We start from the raw sequence: 15,213 nt of genomic DNA on the forward strand, positions 1-15,213 counted from the left end.
ATAGGGGTAGAAAATAATATGATTAAAACTAAAACATTCTTCAAGGCTACAGATAGAAATGGTTACATATCAACTAAGAGTGGCCACCATCCAAAGTGGATAAAAAATTGCCAAGGGGACAGTTCATGAGGGTGAGGAGAAACTGTAGTAAGATGGAAGATTATGAAGATCAATCAGTAGTTCTAAAGAGGAGATTTATGGAGAAGGGGTATGAAGAAAGTTTCTTAGAAGACGAAATACAAAGGGTGAAAACGGTGGATCGGGGAGAACTAATAAACAGGGAGAGGAATGGAGGAAATGGGGGCGAAGAACATAATTATGCCTTTATAACGGAGTTTAGTAATCAATATAAGTACTTGGAGAATATAGTGGAAAAACATTGGGAGATCTTATTGTCAGACACGGACTTGGGCAAATTACTACCTACAAGACCCAAATTTATTTACAGAAAGGCCCCAAATCTCAAAAACCTCCTGGCTCCAAGTTGTGTAGAACCCAAAAAACTGCCACCAAAATTTTTGGGTTGGCAAAAGCCGGGATTCTTTCCATGTAGAGACTGCAAAGGATGCAGAGAGGCCAAACCACAGAGAGGAGCACAAGTTAGAAGTTATTCCAATGGTGAGGTCTTTAAGATCAGGGATTTTATCACATGTAATGACAAGTGTGTAGTATATGTGGCCTGGTGCCCTTGTGGATACCAATATGTCGGAAGAACGACAAGACCTCTAAAAGAGAGGATTGGGGAACACTTGAGGAATATCAAAAAGGGCCTAATGAGTCACACGTTATCAGCCCATTTCAAAACAGTGCATAATGGAAATCCGTCGCTGCTATCTTTTTGTGGAATGGAAAAAATAGTTAAACCATGGAGAGGGGGGAATCTGGTGAAGGGGGTATCACAGAAAGAAACAAAATGGATTTACATGTTGGACACATTGAAACCGAGAGGGTTGAATGCAGACATTGATCTAGTGTGTTTCATAAGTAATGACTGAATAAGTATTAAAGTGAGTAAAAGCCACTTTGAGAATCCACGGTGCTGCTGAAGTTTAAGGGGAATGGGGGAGGGGGGGAGGGGGGGGGAGTGACACTGATATTATGTATATTTTTCACTAGTTATTTCAAGTGGCTTTTTCAAAAGGGGTGATATTCACTTTTCTCATGTTGTCTTGCACATTAAGTTTAGATAGAGTTGATGTGTGTAATGTAGCACAGTGGGGGTTCTTGGGGTGAGCTAATATGAAAAATGATACTTAGAGGAAATTGTGTAAAATGTTTAAAAAATCTAATGAGAAATATATTGTGATGCTATACATAGATATGATTGTTATATACTAATTCGTTGTGAGGGTGACATCCCAAAGGGGTCCCCGGGGAAGCAGAGGATGTGCTGAAGCATAAGGCTTAATGCCAGTGCTGGAGCATTAATGGGGAGTTCAATAATAAAACTAGCCACCAGAGGGCATAGGCTGAGGCCGCTTGGAATAAAGCGGCTAATAACCCGCATAGTGAGGGAAACATACGCTTGGGGAGAGGTAGTTAGCTAAGTGGCCACTAGATGGCCACAGTTTTAGATTCGTATGTTTATGCGACAATGGAGTCGCTTTAGGATGACGTCCTGAGTATCGCATAGAGCGATACAATGTTGCCAAGGAGACGCGTATCCCGAATGGCTTCCGGGTAGACGCGTCTCTATAGGCAGAGATAGCGTGGGAAATAGTGTTTCCGGGTTAGGCATGAGAAGGGGAGGGGAGGGAGGGAGGGGATGGATAGGTATAAGAGGTAGCTTGTAAAGAGCCGCGCATGCTTCTGAGGAGTCGCTACAGGCGACGAAACCGGTCAAGCGCACGCGGGCAGCAAACGGGGAGAGAGCACAAGGGGACACGTGAGGGACCAGAGGGAGGCCAAAGGACCAGCGCAACCAAGCCGACCCGGTGGCCCATGTTTGGGGTAGAGCCCATTAAAACTCTGTGCCTCTAACAACGGACACGTTTGTAAGTTTGCAATTTGTTTTAAATTAAACTTGTTTTACAATTTTACGTTATGGGAGCTATGGTAATGCTTTTTTGAGGTGTATTGATACTACAGCCAAGTGACATCAGTGGAGGAGAGTCCTTGAGTGGCAGGGGGCGGCGAGATGACCCCATAGGCGCTGGAGACCCATCTAATAGAGGGTCATTTGCATGCGGTGAGTTCCCACTGCTTGGGGTGTGGTGGAGGTGAATTCCCGTGAAAGGTGGTCACAACACTCTGAAAGCCAGCTTAGGAAGAACTCCACCTCAATTGTATATTTTACATTAAGGAGAGAGACACTTGTTTGAACAGTATCAAAGTGCGCAGCTATTTGATGAGTATAGTGACTTTAAGTATTTATTGAGCAGCGCACCACCAGTGAAACCCCGTTTTAATATCAGCGCAGTTTTACAGCTTTAGAATTTGTACATTTGTATTTTAAGTACTGCAGCAGATATGGATTTATTTGAACAAAGGCTAAATAAGCGTACCGATTTGGATGATATTTTTAATATTGAACAAGCTACCATACCTAACACAGATAAGGATTTTAAGGGATTACAAGGCCTAATGCTGAAAGAACAAACTACCTGGTGGGACATAGTCACATTGGGGAAATACGAGAAGGAGAGGATTGTCCCCAAGCGGTTGAGATGGGACCTAGCAGCGAATGATGGAGAGGATAGTGAGGAAAATGACTTGGAGTGGGAGGAATATTTTGATAAATGTGGGGTAGGGTTGGTGAATTTGTTGATGAAAAGGAAAAAGAGACGTTTGGGCAGGATAGGTAGAGAAATTGAAGAGATTAGACAGAGGTTGGAGATTTATAAAGGCACAGAAGAATATAATAAAAAAACTCAAAAGATTAGTGAGGTTTTACAAAAAGCAGAAAAAGAAATAATAGTAATCAAGAGACAAAAATTCCTCAGAGATTACCAGGCACATAAAAACAAAGAGGCCTATAGATGGCAGGTAAAGAAAAAAATTCAACAAACAATAGTTGATGCTACAGTAAACCCTCACACGGGACAAGTGGGAGCAACCCAGACACCAGAGGGAAAACCCCAACCAATGGGCCAAGAGAATCGGGGAGGACAAGGGGGAGGGGGGAGAGGTATGAGAAATACCCTACCACCAAGAGAGCCGCCAAGATACTATAATGGGGGGGCCCAAATGGGAGGTCCACCAAGAGGAATACAGTATTGGAGAAATCATGGGGGGGTCCCCAGGAGGGGAAGGGGTGGACGCCCAATAGGAGGACCCAATTTCCCCACATATAATGCTTACCCCAAACCTGAAACAGGATCCAACTTCAACAATTATAATATACCCCTAAGCAATCGGTATGTCCCGTTGAGACAAGAAGGCCAATACGAGCATTTTTTGGAGGGGGACAGACCCTACCACCCCACGGACTGGGTAGGAGAGCCCAACTATCTAATAGGAAAAAGGGGCGCCGAAGGGGGACAAGAGGAGGAAGAAGGGAGCGCCAAAAAGATAAGGAAGTAAAGGGGGAGGGAATCTTTAATCTGAGTGGGGTTACTCTGACAAACAAGGAACTACAGATCCTAGATGAGGGGTTGAAGTTTGCCCCAAAAAAGGGGCTAAATAAATTTTCCACGTATATTGATCTTGAAAAATTTACAAGGAAACTTAATTTAAAAAAGTACTTTGCAAAAAAGGAAGGGCCCAATAACAGAGCCAACAACTTAGGTCAGGTGAGTCTCCCCACTACTTATAAACATACCACCCTAAAAAATAACTCGGTTTTCAATCCGCAGGAAACGGTATTTCATGCTATTGGTGCTTTCAAAAAGATGGTAGCTAATGAAATTAGAGAAATACCAGATAAAAAATTCCCAAGGATGGATAAACTGGCTAAAGAACTCTTGGACAACAAAGGGCTGGTCATACGACCAGCAGATAAGGGAGAGGGGTGGTGGTCCTCAACAAAAAGCAATATAAAACAGAATTGGACAGATTAGTTAATGATGTGGACACATATGAACAATTGAGAGGGGATCCCACCCAAAAATATATGGCGGAACTTCGATTATTACTGAGGGAGGGGCTAAACAGGGGACTTGTGAGCGATGCAGAATTCAGGTTCCTTGTGCCCAATGCACCCCGTATACCGGTTATTTACCAAGTCCCTAAAGTCCATAAAAATCCAACTAACCCCCCAGGGAGACCTATCCTAAGCGGAATAGGGTCGGTGACCCATCGTCTAGGCAAGTACCTGGATACATTTCTCCAACCTTTGGTAGACACGCTTCCTCATGTCCTGAAAGACACGAAACATACAATACAAGAAGTTGAAGGGTATGTAGTGGAAACTGGCACATGGTTGGTTACAGCAGACGTGGCATCACTTTACACAAGTATACCACAGGAAAAGGGGATTGAAGCGGTGAAATATTTTATGTATAAGAATGGGGAGTTACCAACAGAACAGGTGGAATTTTTATTGAAAGTATTAAGATTTGCTTTGCAAAAAAATTATTTTTGGCACGGGGGAAAATTCTATAGGCAGCATAGGGGGTGTGCAATGGGGGCGGGGTTTGCACCTAGTATGGCAAATTTGTATATGGGGAGATGGGAAGAGCAAATTTTGATGCAACCTATGTCACGGGGAGTAATTAAATGGAGAAGGTATATCGACGATCTGTTGATTTTTTGGGGGGGGACTGAAGGGGATTTAGACGCACTATTTGAGAACTTGAATCACAATGCAATGAACATACAATTATCGTATGAATGTAGCACAGAGAGTATTCACTACTTGGACCTTCAGATAGGGGTAGAAAATAATATGATTAAAACTAAAACATTCTTCAAGGCTACAGATAGAAATGGTTACATATCAACTAAGAGTGGCCACCATCCAAAGTGGATAAAAAATGTGCCAAGGGGACAGTTCATGAGGGTGAGGAGAAACTGTAGTAAGATGGAAGATTATGAAGATCAATCAGTAGTTCTAAAGAGGAGATTTATGGAGAAGGGGTATGAAGAAAGTTTCTTAGAAGACGAAATACAAAGGGTGAAAACGGTGGATCGGGGAGAACTAATAAACAGGGAGAGGAATGGAGGAAATGGGGGCGAAGAACATAATTATGCCTTTAGAACGGAGTTTAGTAATCAATATAAGTACTTGGAGAATATAGTGGAAAAACATTGGGAGATCTTATTGTCAGACACGGACTTGGGCAAATTACTACCTACAAGACCCAAATTTATTTACAGAAAGGCCCCAAATCTCAAAAACCTCCTGGCTCCAAGTTGTGTAGAACCCAAAAAACTGCCACCAAAATTTTTGGGTTGGCAAAAGCCGGGATTCTTTCCATGTAGAGACTGCAAAGGATGCAGAGAGGCCAAACCACAGAGAGGAGCACAAGTTAGAAGTTATTCCAATGGTGAGGTCTTTAAGATCAGGGATTTTATCACATGTAATGACAAGTGTGTAGTATATGTGGCCTGGTGCCCTTGTGGATACCAATATGTCGGAAGAACGACAAGACCTCTAAAAGAGAGGATTGGGGAACACTTGAGGAATATCAAAAAGGGCCTAATGAGTCACACGTTATCAGCCCATTTCAAAACAGTGCATAATGGAAATCCGTCGCTGCTATCTTTTTGTGGAATGGAAAAAATAGTTAAACCATGGAGAGGGGGGAATCTGGTGAAGGGGGTATCACAGAAAGAAACAAAATGGATTTACATGTTGGACACATTGAAACCGAGAGGGTTGAATGCAGACATTGATCTAGTGTGTTTCATAAGTAATGACTGAATAAGTATTAAAGTGAGTAAAAGCCACTTTGAGAATCCACGGTGCTGCTGAAGTTTAAGGGGAATGGGGGAGGGGGGGAGGGGGGGGGTGACACTGATATTATGTATATTTTTCACTAGTAATTTCAAGTGGCTTTTTCAAAAGGGGTGATATTCACTTTTCTCATGTTGTCTTGCACATTAAGTTTAGATAGAGTTGATGTGTGTAATGTAGCACAGTGGGGGTTCTTGGGGTGAGCTAATATGAAAAATGATACTTAGAGGAAATTGTGTAAAATGTTTAAAAAATCTAATGAGAAATATATTGTGATGCTATACATAGATATGATTGTTATATACTAATTCGTTGTGAGGGTGACATCCCAAAGGGGTCCCCGGGGAAGCAGAGGATGTGCTGAAGCATAAGGCTTAATGCCAGTGCTGGAGCATTAATAGGGAGTTCAATAATAAAACTAGCCACCAGAGGGCATAGGCTGAGGCCGCTTGGAATAACGCGGCTAATAACCCGCATAGTGAGGGAAACATACGCTTGGGGAGAGGTAGTTAGCTAAGTGGCCACTAGATGGCCACAGTTTTAGATTCGTATGTTTATGCGACAATGGAGTCGCTTTAGGATGACGTCCTGAGTATCGCATAGAGCGATACAATGTTGCCAAGGAGACGCGTATCCCGAATGGCTTCCGGGTAGACGCGTCTCTATAGGCAGAGATAGCGTGGGAAATAGTGTTTCCGGGTTAGGCATGAGAAGGGGAGGGGAGGGAGGGGATGGATAGGTATAAGAGGTAGCTTGTAAAGAGCCGCGCATGCTTCTGAGGAGTCGCTACAGGCGACGAAACTGGTCAAGCGCACGCGGCCAGCAAACGGGGAGAGAGCACAAGGGGACACGGGAGGGACCAGAGGGAGGCCAAAGGACCAGCGCAACCAAGCCGACCCGGTGGCCCACGTTTGGGGTAGAGCCCATTAAAACTCTGTGCCTCTAACAACGGACACGTTTGTAAGTTTGCAATTCGTTTTAAATTAAACTTGTTTTACAATTTTACGTTATGGGAGCTATGGTTATGCTTTTTTGAGGTGTATTGATACTACAGCCAAGTGACATCAGTGGAGGAGAGTCCTTGAGTGGCAGGGGGCGGCCAGATGACCCCATAGGTGCTGGAGACCCATCTAATAGAGGGTCATTTGCATGCGGTGAGTTCCCACTGCTTGGGGTGTGGTGGAGGTGAATTCCCGTGAAAGGTGGTCACAACACTCTGAAAGCCAGCTTAGGAAGAACTCCACCTCAATTGTATATTTTACATTAAGGAGAGAGACACTTGTTTGAACAGTATCAAAGTGCGCAGCTATTTGATGAGTATAGTGACTTTAAGTATATATTGAGCAGCGCACCACCAGTGAAACCCCGTTTTAATATTAGCGCAGTTTTACAGCTTTAGAATTTGTACATTTGTATTTTAAGTACTGCAGCAGATATGGATTTATTTGAACAAAGGCTAAATAAGCGTACCGATTTGGATGATATTTTTAATATTGAACAAGCTACCATACCTAACACAGATAAGGATTTTAAGGGATTACAAGGCCTAATGCTGAAAGAACAAACTACCTGGTGGGACATAGTCACATTGGGGAAATACGAGAAGGAGAGGATTGTCCCCAAGCGGTTGAGATGGGACCTAGCAGCGAATGATGGAGAGGATAGTGAGGAAAATGACTTGGAGTGGGAGGAATATTTTGATAAATGTGGGGTAGGGTTGGTGAATTTGTTGATGAAAAGGAAAAAGAGACGTTTGGGCAGGATAGGTAGAGAAATTGAAGAGATTAGACAGAGGTTGGAGATTTATAAAGGCACAGAAGAATATAATAAAAAAACTCAAAAGATTAGTGAGGTTTTACAAAAAGCAGAAAAAGAAATAATAGTAATCAAGAGACAAAAATTCCTCAGAGATTACCAGGCACATAAAAACAAAGAGGCCTATAGATGGCAGGTAAAGAAAAAAATTCAACAAACAATAGTTGATGCTACAGTAAACCCTCACACGGGACAAGTGGGAGCAACCCAGACACCAGAGGGAAAACCCCAACCAATGGGCCAAGAGAATCGGGGAGGACAAGGGGGAGGGGGGAGAGGTATGAGAAATACCCTACCACCAAGAGAGCCGCCAAGATACTATAATGGGGGGGCCCAAATGGGAGGTCCACCAAGAGGAATACAGTATTGGAGAAATCATGGGGGGGGTCCCCAGGAGGGGAAGGGGTGGACGCCCAATAGGAGGACCCAATTTCCCCACATATAATGCTTACCCCAAACCTGAAACAGGATCCAACTTCAACAATTATAATATACCCCTAAGCAATCGGTATGTCCCGTTGAGACAAGAAGGCCAATACGAGCATTTTTTTGGAGGGGGACAGACCCTACCACCCCACGGACTGGGTAGGAGAGCCCAACTATCTAATAGGAAAAAGGGGCGCCGAAGGGGGACAAGAGGAGGAAGAAGGGAGCGCCAAAAAGAAAAGGAAGTAAAGGGGGAGGGAATCTTTAATCTGAGTGTGGTTACTCTGACAAACAAGGAACTACAGATCCTAGATGAGGAGTTGAAGTTTGCCCCAAAAAAGGGGCTAAATAAATTTTCCACGTATATTGATCTTGAAAAATTTACAAGGAAACTTAATTTAAAAAAGTACTTTGCAAAAAAGGAAGGGCCCAATAACAGAGCCAACAACTTAGGTCAGGTGAGTCTCCCCACTACTTATAAACATACCACCCTAAAAAATAACTCGGTTTTCAATCCGCAGGAAACGGTATTTCATGCTATTGGTGCTTTCAAAAAGATGGTAGCTAATGAAATTAGAGAAATACCAGATAAAAAATTCCCAAGGATGGATAAACTGGCTAAAGAACTCTTGGACAACAAAGGGCTGGTCATACGACCAGCAGATAAGGGAGGGGGGTGGTGGTCCTCAACAAAAAGCAATATAAAACAGAATTGGACAGATTAGTTAATGATGTGCACACATATGAACAATTGAGAGGGGATCCCACCCAAAAATATATGGCGGAACTTCGATTATTACTGAGGGAGGGGCTAAACAGGGGACTTGTGAGCGATGCAGAATTCAGGTTCCTTGTGCCCAATGCACCCCGTATACCGGTTATTTACCAAGTCCCTAAAGTCCATAAAAATCCAACTAACCCCCCAGGGAGACCTATCCTAAGCGGAATAGGGTCGGTGACCCATCGTCTAGGCAAGTACCTGGATACATTTCTCCAACCTTTGGTAGACACGCTTCCTCATGTCCTGAAAGACACGAAACATACAATACAAGAAGTTGAAGGGTATGTAGTGGAAACTGGCACATGGTTGGTTACAGCAGACGTGGCATCACTTTACACAAGTATACCACAGGAAAAGGGGATTGAAGCGGTGAAATATTTTATGTATAAGAATGGGGAGTTACCAACAGAACAGGTGGAATTTTTATTGAAAGTATTAAGATTTGCTTTGCAAAAAAATTATTTTTGGCACGGGGGAAAATTCTATAGGCAGCATAGGGGGTGTGCAATGGGGGCGGGGTTTGCACCTAGTATGGCAAATTTGTATATGGGGAGATGGGAAGAGCAAATTTTGATGCAACCTATGTCACGGGGAGTAATTAAATGGAGAAGGTATATCGACGATCTGTTGATTTTTTGGGGGGGGACTGAAGGGGATTTAGACGCACTATTTGAGAACTTGAATCACAATGCAATGAACATACAATTATCGTATGAATGTAGCACAGAGAGTATTCACTACTTGGACCTTCAGATAGGGGTAGAAAATAATATGATTAAAACTAAAACATTCTTCAAGGCTACAGATAGAAATGGTTACATATCAACTAAGAGTGGCCACCATCCAAAGTGGATAAAAAATGTGCCAAGGGGACAGTTCATGAGGGTGAGGAGAAACTGTAGTAAGATGGAAGATTATGAAGATCAATCAGTAGTTCTAAAGAGGAGATTTATGGAGAAGGGGTATGAAGAAAGTTTCTTAGAAGACGAAATACAAAGGGTGAAAACGGTGGATCGGGGAGAACTAATAAACAGGGAGAGGAATGGAGGAAATGGGGGCGAAGAACATAATTATGCCTTTAGAACGGAGTTTAGTATATCAATATCCAAGTACTTGGAGAATATAGTGGAAAAACATTGGGAGATCTTATTGTCAGACACGGACTTGGGCAAATTACTACCTACAAGACCCAAATTTATTTACAGAAAGGCCCCAAATCTCAAAAACCTCCTGGCTCCAAGTTGTGTAGAACCAAAAAAACTGCCACCAAAATTTTTGGGTTGGCAAAAGCCGGGATTCTTTCCATGTAGAGACTGCAAAGGATGCAGAGAGGCCAAACCACAGAGAGGAGCACAAGTTAGAAGTTATTCCAATGGTGAGGTCTTTAAGATCAGGGATTTTATCACATGTAATGACAAGTGTGTAGTATATGTGGCCTGGTGCCCTTGTGGATACCAATATGTCGGAAGAACGACAAGACCTCTAAAAGAGAGGATTGGGGAACACTTGAGGAATATCAAAAAGGGCCTAATGAGTCACACGTTATCAGCCCATTTCAAAACAGTGCATAATGGAAATCCGTCGCTGCTATCTTTTTGTGGAATGGAAAAAATAGTTAAACCATGGAGAGGGGGGAATCTGGTGAAGGGGGTATCACAGAAAGAAACAAAATGGATTTACATGTTGGACACATTGAAACCGAGAGGGTTGAATGCAGACATTGATCTAGTGTGTTTCATAAGTAATGACTGAATAAGTATTAAAGTGAGTAAAAGCCACTTTGAGAATCCACGGTGCTGCTGAAGTTTAAGGGGAATGGGGGAGGGGGGGAGGGGGGGGGAGTGACACTGATATTATGTATATTTTTCACTAGTAATTTCAAGTGGCTTTTTCAAAAGGGGTGATATTCACTTTTCTCATGTTGTCTTGCACATTAAGTTTAGATAGAGTTGATGTGTGTAATGTAGCACAGTGGGGGTTCTTGGGGTGAGCTAATATGAAAAATGATACTTAGAGGAAATTGTGTAAAATGTTTAAAAAAATCTAATGAGAAATATATTGTGATGCTATACATAGATATGATTGTTATATACTAATTCGTTGTGAGGGTGACATCCCAAAGGGGTCCCCGGGGAAGCAGAGGATGTGCTGAAGCATAAGGCTTAATGCCAGTGCTGGAGCATTAATGGGGAGTTCAATAATAAAACTAGCCACCAGAGGGCATAGGCTGAGGCCGCTTGGAATAAAGCGGCTAATAACCCGCATAGTGAGGGAAACATACGCTTGAGGAGAGGTAGTTAGCTAAGTGGCCACTAGATGGCCACAGTTTTAGATTCGTATGTTTATGCGACAATGGAGTCGCTTTAGGATGACGTCCTGAGTATCGCATAGAGCGATACAATGTTGCCAAGGAGACGCGTATCCCGAATGGCTTCCGGGTAGACGCATCTCTATAGGCAGAGATAGCGTGGGAAATAGTGTTTCCGGGTTAGGCATGAGAAGGGGAGGGGAGGGAGGGGATGGATAGGTATAAGAGGTAGCTTGTAAAGAGCCGCGCATGCTTCTGAGGAGTCGCTACAGGCGACGAAACCGGTCAAGCGCACGCGGCCAGCAAACGGGGAGAGAGCACAAGGGGACACGTGAGGGACCAGAGGGAGGCCAAAGGACCAGCGCAACCAAGCCGACCCGGTGGCCCACGTTTGGGGTAGAGCCCATTAAAACTCTGTGCCTCTAACAACGGACACGTTTGTAAGTTTGCAATTCGTTTTAAATTAAACTTGTTTTACAATTTTACGTTATGGGAGCTATGGTTATGCTTTTTTGAGGTGTATTGATACTACAGCCAAGTGACATCAGTGGAGGAGAGTCCTTGAGTGGCAGCCAGGGTGCTGCCAGATGACCCCATAGGCGCTGGAGACCCATCTAATAGAGGGTCATTTGCATGCGGTGAGTTCCCACTGCTTGGGGTGTGGTGGAGGTGAATTCCCGTGAAAGGTGGTCACAACACTCTGAAAGCCAGCTTAGGAAGAACTCCACCTCAATTGTATATTTTACATTAAGGAGAGAGACACTTGTTTGAACAGTATCAAAGTGTGCAGCTATTTGATGATTATAGTGACTTTAAGTATATATTGAGCAGCGCACCACCAGTGAAACCCCGTTTTAATATCAGCGCAGTTTTACAGCTTTATAATAGCTGAGGCTTTGCCTATATATACTCTGGGTAGCGACAAATACCAGGAGGAACAGGCATCCAAGATGATGGCAACTTTTCTCTGTTCTTTTCTGACTGCTGATGTGTGCCCCCACCTTCCCTTCTCTTCCCATTCTGGGCTGCTGGAGCTGAGAGCTAGACATGGCATGCTTGTGTAAGCGGCATCCAATGCTGTTTTTCCAGAGAAAACAAGCAAAGCATTTTGTTCTCTTCAGTCTCTTATTTCCCTTCTCACTGGGGAGAGGAAGCTGGCTTCTAATACTGATTTCATTAAATGGAAAGCACTATAGACACTAAAGAAGTCTCTCTTGGGGAGGCACTTGGCGGCCCCCCAAAATTATTCCAACTAATTATGTCTTCAGCTGCGGAGATTTAACTTGCTGCAATAGATGGCCAATGATATGCTAAAAATGTCAGCTCTCAAACAAATGCAATGTAAATTGTATGAGGCTTAGAACTGAGCCAAAATGCACAGAATTTGCATTACTTTGTGTGCAAGCTGGCGTCATTAAAGAGAACCTGAAGTGAGAGAGATATGGAAACGAGGCCAGTTGCCTTTTAGGGGAAAATAGAGGCGCCAGGAAGATTAAAATTCCCTAAAAACAGTTTAAAATGGTAGGTAGCAGTGGACTTACCTCCTCATTGAAGACTTGAATTTTCTTGTATCAGGCAATAACTTTATTGTATACTACAAAAACAGTGTGACGTGTTTCGCAGGTATTTCACCGGCTTCCTCAGGATCTAAATAGGAGCAACTAGTAGATCAAAGAAATCAACTAAAAGTTCAATTCTAAGAACTTTTTTCAGTGCTCAATCTGGTAAAAATTTTAAATATGACATTATAGCACAGATCACCAATGAAAGGGATTCTACCCTATGGCTGTATATAATATTAAATATTTTGTATAGTTATCTATAGGACCTCATAAAAGGATATTGTGCCTTCCATATGATATCTGCTATCTGGCCAATTCTGTACACCTACAAAGAAAATATCTATGTTTTTGTTTGTTTTGTTTTTTTGTTTTTTTTACTTCAAACTAACAAATAATATGATAATTCTTCTATTGCTCAGGGATAACACTGAAAAGTGCTTCAGCTAATGCTAAGTTGCTACTATAAGAATAATTTGAACATTTCTACCTAGGTTGTACATCTAAGTGATTCTGAGGAGTTTGTGTTTATCTATGGGAATATTGTTTTTTGTTTTTTTTTGTACTATTATTTCACCTAGAGCATAAAAGCTCCTCATTGTGTTTTGCTAATTAAGGTAACTAACGTTAAAAACTCAGCCATTCCTAAACATTCAGAGTATAGGGAAATCAATATCTGTTTGACCCACTTATTGAAAGTAAATGTTAGTCTTTGCCTTGTGCATTTGCCAGCAGCAAAATCTTTATTGCTTTCATGTCTCCAAAACATATCATTTTCTGAACTGCAATTCAATGGGATTTGTATGTCAAGGTAAATTGTGAGAGCATAATTTATAAACTGGAAAATAAATTGTATAATTTAATTTTAACACTTTGCAGGTGATTTGTTAAAGAAAAAAATGCAATAGCAAATAGTGAGGTGAATCAACATACATTTAAAGTTCCAGTTCCTTGATGAAAAACATCTCGGTACTTTTCCGTTAGCCGGGCGCATCCACTTGGTGGCGTTAATTACTATTCCCCCTCCAGGCCGCCATGGATAGTAAGGAAAGATGTAATTCTGGTGGAGTTTTATCGCCACCTAGTGGATGCGCCCGGCTAACGGAAAAGTACCAACATCTCTTTTGTAAATAATACAATCATTGTAACTTATTTACAGAATAAAAATCCATACACACATCCAATCTGGATTGGCCAATTTTACCACTTCTATGTAATATGAAAGCTCAACTACACAATGGGCTTGATTCACAAAAGTGTGCTAAGTGTTAGCACGCCAGTGAAAAGCCCCTTAGCACATGCAAACTGCCTCTTTACACGCTAATATGCGCGTAAGAGATTGCACGTGTAAAGTTTAGCGATGCACGCGTAAAGTTTTGCTCACAACGCTTTGCGTGCAAAATCAGCCTCTTCGCGTGCTAAGTAGTGTGATAAGCATACTTTGCATGCGATGCGGCTGATTTTGCTATTCGCGTGCACTGCGTAACGCCATACGCGCACTAAAATAGCATGCGAACAGCATCAGCTTTGCAGTGCAAACTACTTAGCACCCTAGTTTGCATGTGCAAAGCTTTTAGGCGTGATGACTGAGTTATCATGCTTTTCTGAATCAAGCCCAGATTGTTCAAAGTATTCAAAATCTGTTGGCCTTCATGCTACAACTGGATGTGTGTATGCAGCTTTACAAATGGGAGGAACTGAAGGAGTAATTTTTAATTATAGTGAATAAAATTATGTATGAATCAATCAATCTGCTTTTATAGCCTTAAATCTTGTTCACATGTACAAAGACTGCCCAGGGCGATTTGGAACTTAATCCCTCAGGTGAAAGTACAAGGCTGAATAGGGCTGCCATACTGACCAAACCAAATTTCTGGGCCCCATACTGGGCAAACCTGCTGGGCTCCCTTCACCTCTCCCCCCACACCACAAATCTTCTGGAAAAAAAAACCTGTTTAAAGCAGGAAAAGGGGCTCAGAAGCCCTTATGGAAAAAATGGCACCACCATAGGGGACTATAATAAAAGTCACATTTTGTGACATGCGAGGGAAATTTGGGCACACGGCGGCCACTAGCATGCTCCTAAGGCACCGAAATGTACCTTATTTGCTGCAAATTGCAGGTTTTAGAATAGCTGTCATATGTTATGAAGGTAAATTTTGGTGCCTAATTAGTGACAAGAGGGGGAAATTTCAGGTGGACAGGTTTGCGGGAAAAAAGGGGCTTGTGGATAACAAAATTGTCTTATGATTATGCACCACTGAAAGGGTCTTAAGGTTAGGCACCACTAGGGGGTTTTAGGGTTAGGTACCCCCTAACTAACTTTAGCAATATTTTACTAGCACAAATCCCCTACGCCATTTTTCCCAGGCCCCTTTATTTCATGTATCCCTCTTAAAAAAAGCTTTTGCCTATGAAAGAAACATAATTAGGCCTCACATTACCCAAACAAAATTAGTTTAAGTGAGTTCTAAGGAGAAAGCGTATT

This window comes from Hyperolius riggenbachi, chromosome 2, assembly GCF_040937935.1.
Source record: "Hyperolius riggenbachi isolate aHypRig1 chromosome 2, aHypRig1.pri, whole genome shotgun sequence".
In the NCBI taxonomy this organism is placed as follows: domain Eukaryota; kingdom Metazoa; phylum Chordata; class Amphibia; order Anura; family Hyperoliidae; genus Hyperolius; species Hyperolius riggenbachi.